Here is a 10,874-nt window from a genome sequence, read left to right as displayed (position 1 = left end):
ACAAGCCTTTGTTGAGCTTGTCCTGGACTCTGGATACGATGGCCGGAGGTGAACGGGGTGGAGGAGGGCGTGACAATTCTGCCTAAAATGACGGCTGACAGTAGCAGAGGAGCTGCTCAGATATAAAATTTTGCAGTAGCATCCTGATTGGCTGATAGAGATCGTGGCAAAGTTTGTTTGGATACCAAGTAGAGAGAACGCCCATAATTAGCTGATTAGAGGAAGCAGTGGGAATGGAAGGGAGAGAGTTGTGAATGGATGAGCACAAATATTGAACTGACACTGAGCTTCTTAACTTAATTTAAGCTTAAGTCCATTCAAGACAAAGCTCCAGTTCAAGGCTCTAACTGGCTTCTTCTCTTTAGCATTAGCAGCTGAGGCTCATGGCTATCATAGGCTAGTATTTAGAGCCACCCACCATACCGAACTGACAGAAAAGACATGATTTCTCAGAGAGAATGTTGAATTATTAAAACTGATAACATAAACCTGCAGTATTGTTTAATTCACTTGGGGACTGCAGTGTTTCTATGTTGAAGAATAGAGTATAATATCATTAAAAAAACAACTTACAGAGGTAGAAAATTACACTGATAACCAGGGGCTCCTGCCAATTACATGAAAACATTCTGTTCTATTGTAGGCTGCCAGTGGCACTACAGTATTGCTGTGTGAATTTATATTCTTTTCCCAACTCCCAGAAGTGGAGAAAACCATGAATGCGACAGATTTTGCTGAATTCATCAGTTAGGAAAAATGACTTCAGCAGTTCCAGGAGATACAGAGACAGTACAACAGGGAGGACATGTGTGCGGTCTGCCATTGTGTCTCTGAGGTGAGGCAGAGCAGCAGGGCAGTCACATTGCAGTGCCACACTGTCATCGTGTTCCCCCACTCACATTCAACTGTTTCTGATTTTTACCCCTGGAGGTCAGTGCTGAAATTGTGTTCATCTTTCATCCCTGCACACACAGCTGGAGCTAACTCTTGCATTCATCTTTGCCGCAGGACAGTGAGTGAGTCTGACTGAGACCTTCGGACCTTTAAGATGATTACTTTCCTCTTCTGTCTCTTTATCTCTCTCTGTGCCTCTCTTTGTCTGCGCTGGTAGCCGCGATTGTTTTCCCTTCCTCTTTTAATCTCCATCTCTGCCTTTTCTCCTCTTGTTCTCTTCTTCCCTCATCATCCCTTCCTCCCTCCAGTCTTCCATCCTCTCTCTGTTTTTCTTGTCTCCGCCTCTCTCGCTCTTCTGCTCCCTCTCTCTGGCCCGAGACAGATAGTGCTGTGAAAGAAGGCAACAGAGTCGGTGGTCAGCAAATCTTCTGTCTTTCCCGCGGAGCATTGCCGCATGTGTGTGTGTGTGTGTGTGTGTGTGTGTGTGTATGTGTGTGTGGCACAGTGCTGGATACAGGACAGGAGAGTCATCCGCTTTCCTGTCACAGCTTGTGACCCAAAAACCATGAGTGAGGTCCGGTCGATAGCTGGCCAGGTGCCCGCTGCAGGGAGAGGCCGATGGATGAGATCTGGACATCATTGCGTCATCAGACAATATGGCAGCAGAGGCAGGGCCTATTGGGAAGCTTACAGTCAAATGATTACAGATGATTCATTACTGATTACAGAGTCATTTCTAATGCAAATCGTTGGAGCTTATTCAATCCAGTGTGATTACACTGTGTTTCAGAAAGTTTTGGACTACTTTCATTTTAATGAAACTAAAATCGTATGTTATATTCCTATTTGAAGATTATACAGAAATAAATCAGCATAGTATTTATCATTAATAAGATACATTAATTTAAGATAATGAATCATGGTCTCATAATAGAAATGTCCCAAAACCACAAAGTGACTGCTGTCTGATATTTGTAGCTACTGTTGTTCAGTGTGGGTCACAGTAAACATATTGTAATCAAATTACTATACTTCACAAGTTATGAGTAACTAACTGCTATGCCATTGTCACTGTATTCAAAAAGATGCTTAGTGTATTCAGACAAATGATCTAAACTTCAATTAAAATGGAAACAAACAGCTTTTCAGACCCACTCTCTGAGCCTGGCAATGGACTTCTTTTTCTTTTGCCAGGTTCAAGGTTCAGTTTATTGTCATCCAAGCATGTTAAAAACATGAAGGGACAAAATTCTTTACCCAGGTCCAACAGCATACAGAATAGCATAGTGGTAGTGTTTCTGCAATTACTTCAAGGCTGTTAAATGAAGGGTGGGACACGCTCTCTGAGCACAATGTAAGTGGAGCTGCTATGTTGGAGGCTTACAGCACATAGCGTAAGGAATAAAGGGATGGTGTCCACCCAGTGGAAGGAATCAATCATCTCCATGGTCTATGATCGTGTACCATCTATTGAGCCTTTGGGAAAGTGCAGACCAGATTTTACTGCACGTTATTCCCCAGTGATATGACACGATACCACACCGTGACACCTCTTCGAGTAACTTTGGTTGTTCCACCATACGTCATTTCCAATTCTGCGGATAGTAACTGCAAAAAACTTAAAACAACACAATGGAGTTTTTGAGCCCTCAAAATATATGTCCAAGATCCTTGTGGTGGTACATCAACTCACAATAGGTTGGATGACACCTCTGTCATTGCTTGAGAGTGTCTGTTTCACTTGCACTGGCACTATGCAGTTTCGGGGTTCGGGTAGGTACCTGGACACAAAAAAGACTACAAAATTTGGCTGCTTTACGGCATACATCATATCCCCTTCCTCTCTTCAGAGTGGCGTAGCCGAACCGAGTTGAACCAAGTTAGACGTGGTTGTCATGACTGAAGCGACAAAGAAAAGGAAGAAGGTGAAGGTGTTGTCTGAGGAGACAAAGAAAAGAAAACGGGAGAGCAATAAAACAAGGGCATGAACAAGGATTAATATTGGCCCGGCTTTCACACGCTGGCGAGAGCTGAAAGAGGAGGAAGGATGCCCGACCGATGGTGACCTGGCGCTGTTACTGCTGTTACCCTCTACTTTGGAGACTCACTGTCTGCAGGTCGGCTGCCTCAGGTACATTTTAAGATCAAGTGTTAGCCTACATACAGACAGCTTTCATTTTAGTTTGTCTTTAAAAGTTTGCTGTTAGCACAGTGAGCGCGATGTGCTTGTGTCGACTGCTATAGTAAATCATAATAGCGGTGAATGAGAGACTGCGAACAGAGCAGATTGAAATATGGCTTTCTATATGCTGATCACATGGTTACCGGTATCGTTGGCTCGTCAACAAATGCATGCGCAGAAAGATTTTTGCGACAATTGTAACAGACAATACCGTTTTTTGTCTGTAGGGGGACCCCGTGAGGTAAAAAGTGCAATCCTCCATTGTGTTGCTTTAGCAATTATACACTCAGGTAACTGGGGATAGCTACTAATAGCTACCAGGGGAAGCAAAAATGCTATTCTCTTTCCTGTTTTGGTTGCAAAGTGTTTGATGTGCATCTTTTGTGCCATAAATCCCTCATTTTCCCATTGGCAGACAGAATTGCATGGTGAAAGTGAGGCTTATAGAGAACCAGTCTAACTTTCAAAATGATAAGTTACAGCAAGAAGCAAAAAGGTTGAGACTGATTAATTCTTAACCTTAACTGATTTCAACGGATCAACAGATTTAACCCCTTCCCACACAGTGTGACTGTGTACTGACAGCACATGCCCAGTGTGACTGCGCATGTGCTCATATATAACTTTCACATGACTGCACGGGTCTTCACCCTTTGTTTCACTTTGAATCCTAACACTGTCATCCCCTAACATGTGATCTAATTCTCCTTTACACTGGATTTGGATGGTAAGGCAGTGAAAAAGTGTGGGTCAAGCTGCCAGGAGGAGTACGTCCGCTCAGTGAGAGCAGCCAGGCCTCAGCTGGAGCTGTCAGAACTAGTGTTTCAATCAAACGCTGAGGGGTCGGCAGCTGTATCCAGTCACTGAGGAGAGAAAAGAGACACAACTAAAGCAGTAAACAAAGCATAATATAACAGAGGGAGTGTGATGCCATATCTCAAAATGGCTGCGACAGAATTGGGAATTTAGGACTTTGCTGTCGGAGCTGTTCGAGAACAGTTGCCATCTTTAGATTTTTGTCTTTTACTTTTTAAACAAATAAAGCCTTGATTTTTCTCTTGTATTCATCAGAATGTAGCAGCTTTTATTTGGCAGGCAAATCCAGTCTGGGTCCAACCCAACAGTGCCATTTCTTGCCAAACAGCCTGTAATGGCTCATACCGTACATGAGCCGGGTTGAATGAACCTCGCCGCCTATTTCCCTGGCACTGTGATATCTGTTTCTTTTCAGTAAAACTGACAGAATATTCTTTGTTTGTGAGGTTGCTATCTGCCAAGATAGTAATGATCATATTACAAACTGCATTTTCTAGTTTATTGTTTCTCAATATCCCTCACTGTTTTTGCAATCCTGAATATCATACTACATCTGCATCTGCGATTTCTCGTCCTTTACCTGTATGCTCATAACATCTGAGGACAATCTCCCATTGCAGAACTGTGTCTGGCTTCAGAGGGGCATAATCACACTGACACTGGCGCTCATATCTTACCACATAAACCCCTCCATACATAATTCAAAGGCAGTTTTTTTTCTCATGCTCTAGTAATCTGGTTAAATAATTTGGGATTACATTGCCTCAACCGCACACCAGTAAGGGGATCAGCGTTCTGCCCATGAAATGCCCTCTGTTGTGCGGTACAAAGGGCATCTCAGTCGCCCATGTATTTGCAGTCTGGATAATCTCCCATTGGCTTTAGCACCAAACGCAGCCATGGTTTCATATCTGGGAGGCTTTGTTAACAGCTAATAGGGCTGTTTACTCCACCCCCCCAGGCTGAGCTGTGACTTTGACGCAGACAATTTAATCAGGAACAATCACGCTGCGATGCAAACATAGGTTGGTTGTTAAAGGGGAAGTCTTTAAATTCTTTGGGCTTTTAATTTGCAGCTTCAAAAATGATGCCAAAAAAACGGAGTAAACAACAAATTTCACATTTGGGAGGCCTATTTCGAAGGCGTATTGCAATAAGCCTCATGAATGTTAAAATTGTTGTTAGAATAACAGAGACCATGCTTTATTCTCTTCTATCTTTGGAGCATCAGAGCCAATTTCACACTCAGGCTCTTGGCTGTTTGAATTAAAAACGGACTGCTTCCTTTTTCCCCATTGTCCATCTGCCAGATGCCTGTGTGTGACTAGTTTAGTTCTCTCCCTCCCATTGCCATCAGTATTCCTCCAACACAACCTGCTCCATCGGGTCCCAACCTACACATTAGGGTAAAGAGTGAGCAACATTGCTTATTCAGATTGGACTCTCTGGTGAATGGAGATAGGGGGAGGCAAAAAGGAGAGGAAAAACCAAGAGATAGAGAGACGATGGATAGGAGAAGAGAGAAAAAGAGAGGGCGACTGAGGAGGGTAGGCAGGGGTGAAGGTGAAAGGAAACGAAGCAGCCCGGAAAGGGCAGACCCAATCTGGCCTCTTTCCTCTGAGTCCTCAATCGCATGATCCCCTGGGAGACAAAGGAGAGGGATGGAGAGATGGTACGGAGGGAGCTAAAAGAAGAGGTCAGATCATTAGGCAGTCAGAGGTGAAAGGTCACAGCAGGGGGGTTGTCCGGAAGCAGTGAACCTGAGAGGAGAGGAGAGGAGAGGAGAGGAGAGGAGAGGAGAGGAGAGGAGAGGAGAGGAGAGGAGGAGTCACATGAGTCGAAAGTTCTCACAGCTTGAGCAGGCTTACCAAATACTGATTTGTACATCTTGGTCTCATGTCTAACAGGACTTAAAAACCCTTAATCTTGGCAGTACAACAGCGTGATTAGGAAACATGTATTCAGAAGCAGAAATCCGGAGGAGAATTCAGCTGACTGCTACGATGACTCATGTTTTACTGAGGGCACACAACCCACGGGCATTACCCATACTCAGGAAACTCTTAGATCACCCACGATTACCTTGAGAGTGACTTGTTTTGTTTGTTGTCAGTAGAAGTGCTTGACATGACTCTGACGTTGACTTGACAAGAATTATATTTTCTTTCTTTCTGTCTGTCACATTGTGTCTAAACAACAAAATGCAACAGCAATCATATGCCAAAGCCGATATCCAAATTGCAAATCAACCAACACACAGCAGAACTGCACGACTGTATTAACAATATGAACCTTTATTTGCCTCAAACCATTTTAACTAACAATGACACCGGCAAATAAAGCAATTATTAGCTTGCAAACTCCATAAGCACGACTGTGTGTGCATGAATGAAAAGGTCTTATTTCTGTTGCACTGAACCTTGCTCGGTCAGCACTGCCAACTGTCTTTTACCTGCACTGTTATTTCCCAAAGGCCTGATCATTATAATATCAGTACAAAATGAAAATCTGCTCATCTAAATGCAAATCATAAATGCCATTTCCAATTATTTTCCCTAACACGCTGTGTCTAATTTCCATGTACGCACATGAAACTTTGTTGCTTTCCCTCCAAATAGGTACATTGGTGTGTAATTTCATACGGTAATTTCGGTTTGTTCATTTTCTACCCCAGGCTTTTCTCATATGGGAAAACAGTTTCTATTGATATTTCAGTTGCTTGGGAACGTTTGATAGCATTTTTAGCATTTAGAAAAATGTCAACACAGTCCTGTAAAACATCTCAACCTTTCCACTTCTCTGCAACAACACACAACAGTAACAAAATCTAAATGTAAAACTATATTTTAAGATTAACAAATAACAGTCAGGTTTGAAATAGTAAGACTTCCTGCACGCAAAACATACATGTCGATTCTTTCCATTGCACATCCTTGTGTCTTTGTGTTTCTTGGTACAAGATGGCAGAGGAGTCGAACATGCAGGTCAGAAGTCATGACACCATGAGTGCGCAATGTGTCTTCGCCCACTAAAACACAAGGGACGCTCAGTTATTTGCAACTCAGCGGGGATTTAACTGGAGAGCAGAAACAATGTTAATGAAGTGAGATGGAAAGTAGGCTATAGGGACGGCCTGGCTTGTGTTCAGACAAGCATTTAAATGGAATTAAGAACAAGGGGATGAAGACAGAAAATTGAGATCAGGCCTAATCCTTCTGTCCGAGCAGTAAACAGCATCAGGAGATGAGCAATAAACAAAACGTAATAGTCTCTTTTCTCTCTATGGTAAACTAAAAAAAAGAACTGGTACTAGAAGTTAATCCGTACTGTCTTGAGAGTAATGTTTTTCTATCTCTCGTTGGAGGTGAAAGTTTCCTTTGTGAGCCCTGGACTCTTGGAAACGCTTTGTTATTGTTTATAGGATTCCTTACATCTTGATGCTCTTCTGCCCTCCTCAAGTGTCCTCAAACAAAACATCGAACCATGTGGGGGTGTTGTTCTGTGTTTAGCACTAATCTCTGAACCAGAATTTGCAGTCTAGTAAGGACTGATTATATGTTACCAGTAGAATGAATTTCCAGATTTCCCTCAAGTTTTAGTCTGAATTATAGTTTGAATCATTCCTGGATGGTGAGAGCCCGGGAAAAAAAAAGATAAATGCAGAGCTGGACTGAGAAAGGAAATCACAGACGGTGTCTGGCTGAACACACGCCAGAGCGAAAGAGAAAGCTGCTGACACAACTGACCATATAAAAGTGCGTGATATTACTTACTAGGGTTTAGCAGGTGTGCATGCATGCACACGCATCCTTATGTGTGTGTGTTTTGTTCCAGGGGACCAATGAGCCTGACATGAAGGGTACATGGAGATAGATTGATGGAGGTTGTGTGGAAGTGTGAATATGTACAAGCCATGTATTTGTGAGAGCGAGATGCATGTGTCTGTATGTGAGAAGAGGAAGATTTTCTAGTTGATGCTGGAAAATGAAGGAGGAGAGCGCAGTGAAGCACTGGCAACACACTGCGGTTGGTTTTCTCCGCAGGGGGTTTTGCTATACTCTTGTAGTGATATCGCTCACAAACAACCTCCCTGGGGGATTAAGTGGAAGGACTTAGACAGCAAGAATGGGGCTCTGGTCTGTTCTTCAGCTGAGTCCCTCCTGTGCACTATGATAGGGGTCAGCTTAGACCACCACGTGCTGGCACCATGGTGCCTAAGCCCAACAAGAGGCGATTAAAATAGGTCAAGTGAAGCTTTGGCAAGATGGCCTTTGTCAACCCTTAAACCCAGTCTGAATACCGTAAAGAAAGGAGATTGGTGGGAAAAGAACATAGTAAATATCCACTTGTTTGCTACAGCCAGAGAGGGTTTTCCCTTGGCTTATTTTGTACATTGTATGTACACTGAACAAAAATATAAATGCAACACTTTTGTTTTTGCTCCCATTTTTCATGAGCTGAACTCAAAGATCTAAAACTTTTTCTACATACACAAAAGACTATTTCCCTAAAATGTCTAAATCTGTGTTAGTGAGCACTTCTCCTTTGCCGAGATAATCCATCCCACCTCACAGGTGTGGCATATCAAGATGCTGTTTAGACAGCATGATTATTGCACAGGTGTACCTTAGGCTGGCCACAATAAAAGGCCACTCTGAAATGTGCAGTTTTGCTTTATTGAGGGGGTCTGGCGGGGTCAGAAAACCAGTCAATATCTGGTGTGACCACCATTTGCCTCACGCAGTGCAACACATCTCCTTCACATAGAGTTGATCAGGTTGTTGATTGTGGCCTGTGGAATGTTGGTCCACTCTTCTTCAATGGCTGTGCGAAGTTGCTGGATATTGGCAGGAACTGGAACACGCTGTTGTAAACGCCGATCCAGAGCATCCCAAACATGCTCAGTGGTTGACATGTCCGGTGAGTATGCTGGCCATGCAAGAACTGGGATGTTTTCAGCTTCCAGGAATTGTGTACAGATCCTTGCAACATGGGGCCGTGCATTATCATGCTGCAACATGAGGTGATGGTCGTGGATGAATGGCACAACAGTGGGCCTCAGGATCTCGTCACGGTATCTCTGTGCATTCAAAATGCCATCAATAAAATGCACCTGTGTTCGTTGTCCATAACATACGCCTGCCCATGCCATAACCCCACCGCCACCATGGGCCACTCGATCCACAATGTTGACATCAGCAAACCGCTCACCCACACGATGCCACACAAGCTGTCTGCCATCTGCCCTGAACAGTGAAAACCAGGATTCATCCGTGAAGAGAACACCTCTCCAACGTGCCAGACGCCATCAAATGAGAGCATATGCCCACTCAAGTCGGTTACGACGACAAACTGCAGTCAGGTCGAGACCCCGATGAGGACGACGAGCATGCAGATGAGCTTCCCTGAGACGGTTTCTGACAGTTTGTGCAGAGATTCTTTGGTTACGCAAACCGATTGTTGCAGCAGCTGTCCGGGTGGCTGGTCTCAGACGATCATGCTGGATGTGGAGGTCCTGGGCTGGTGTGGTTACACGTGGTCTGCGGTTGTGAGGCCGGTTGGATGTACTGCCAAATTGTCTGAAATACCTTTGGAGACGGCTTATGGTAGAGAAATGAACATTCAATTCACGGGCAACAGCTCTGGTGGACATTCCTGCAGTCAGCATGCCAATTGCACGCTCCCTCAAAACTTGCGACATCTGTGGCATTGTGCTGTGTGATAAAACTGAACATTTTAGAGTGGCCTTTTATTGTGGCCAGCCTAAGGCACACCTGTGCAATAATCATGCTGTCTAATCAGCATCTTGATATGCCACACCTGTGAGGTGGGATGGATTATCTCGGCAAAGGAGAAGTGCTCACTAACACAGATTTAGACAGATTCGTGAACAGTATTTTAGGGAAATAGTCTTTTGTGTATGTAGAAAAAGTTTTAGATCTTTGAGTCCAGCTCACGAAAAATGGGAGCAAAAACAAAAGTGTTGCATTTATATTTTTGTTCAGTGTACATAGAATACCAGATCTGCACAGATGAAAAACTTACACAGTGTTAAAACAAAGCAGGTGTTCCATATATTATCATATTTTGTTTTAGCAGCAGAATTGTCTGTTTTGTGATGCTAATAGCAGCAGTCACACATATTGGCTTGTCCTTGCATTAACAGTTATTTGAAGAAGAACAGGAGAGAATCGTGGTTGGCTGATTTTAGTCAGCGAGCTGTCGCTGCAGGCTACATAATACCACAAGACACATCTGCTTCTAAACAAAACTGTTTAACTCAACTCCCTTTTCCCAGCCCAAACACAAAATGCACCCCACAACCAACACCATATGCCCTGGTTTCTTAAACTAATGGTCTGGAGCAAAGAGAAAAAAAGAAAAAAGGGTCAGAGCATTCCTCCTGGGGTCGCCCACATGACAGCAGAGCCATTTGTTTCATTAGATTGGTTCCCAGGATGACTGACTTAATTTCTTTTGGTTTGAAAAATCCTGACCATATGGTGTTTGCACAGCGCAGAGGATCCAAAAACACACAAAGTATGGCAAGGTGTAAGGAAAGCTGCTGCTGTACCTGCTCCTGCTTCCTCTCATAAACAGGCCTTGTAATATTAATTGCATTTACAAAGACAATACGAGGGATTTTCCCTGTAGCAGCACTTCATTTTCAACATCAATCAAAGCAGCAGGCTGAGACACATACATATTTCATCCCAATCTAACAGCAGTATAATAATGAGCAGGAAAAAGCTACAGTATGTGAAAAAATACAGAGTCCAAAAACTATTTGGCTCAGTCTTGTTGAAACAGTGCAAAGACAAACATTGTTACAACTTAACCTTGTGATCCTCAACCTCGACTTTGCGGTGATGTTTAGCCAGTTTATCTCAGGATCTTGACATTGTTGGAATTGGTAGTTCCCTTCTATGTGAGAGGCTTTGCCCTCTCAACCTCCATTATCCTCTTGACTTCCCACCAGGTG

Source organism: Epinephelus fuscoguttatus, linkage group LG10, assembly GCF_011397635.1.
Source record: "Epinephelus fuscoguttatus linkage group LG10, E.fuscoguttatus.final_Chr_v1".
NCBI lineage: Eukaryota > Metazoa > Chordata > Actinopteri > Perciformes > Serranidae > Epinephelus > Epinephelus fuscoguttatus.
Note: the sequence above shows the minus strand (reverse complement) of the source record.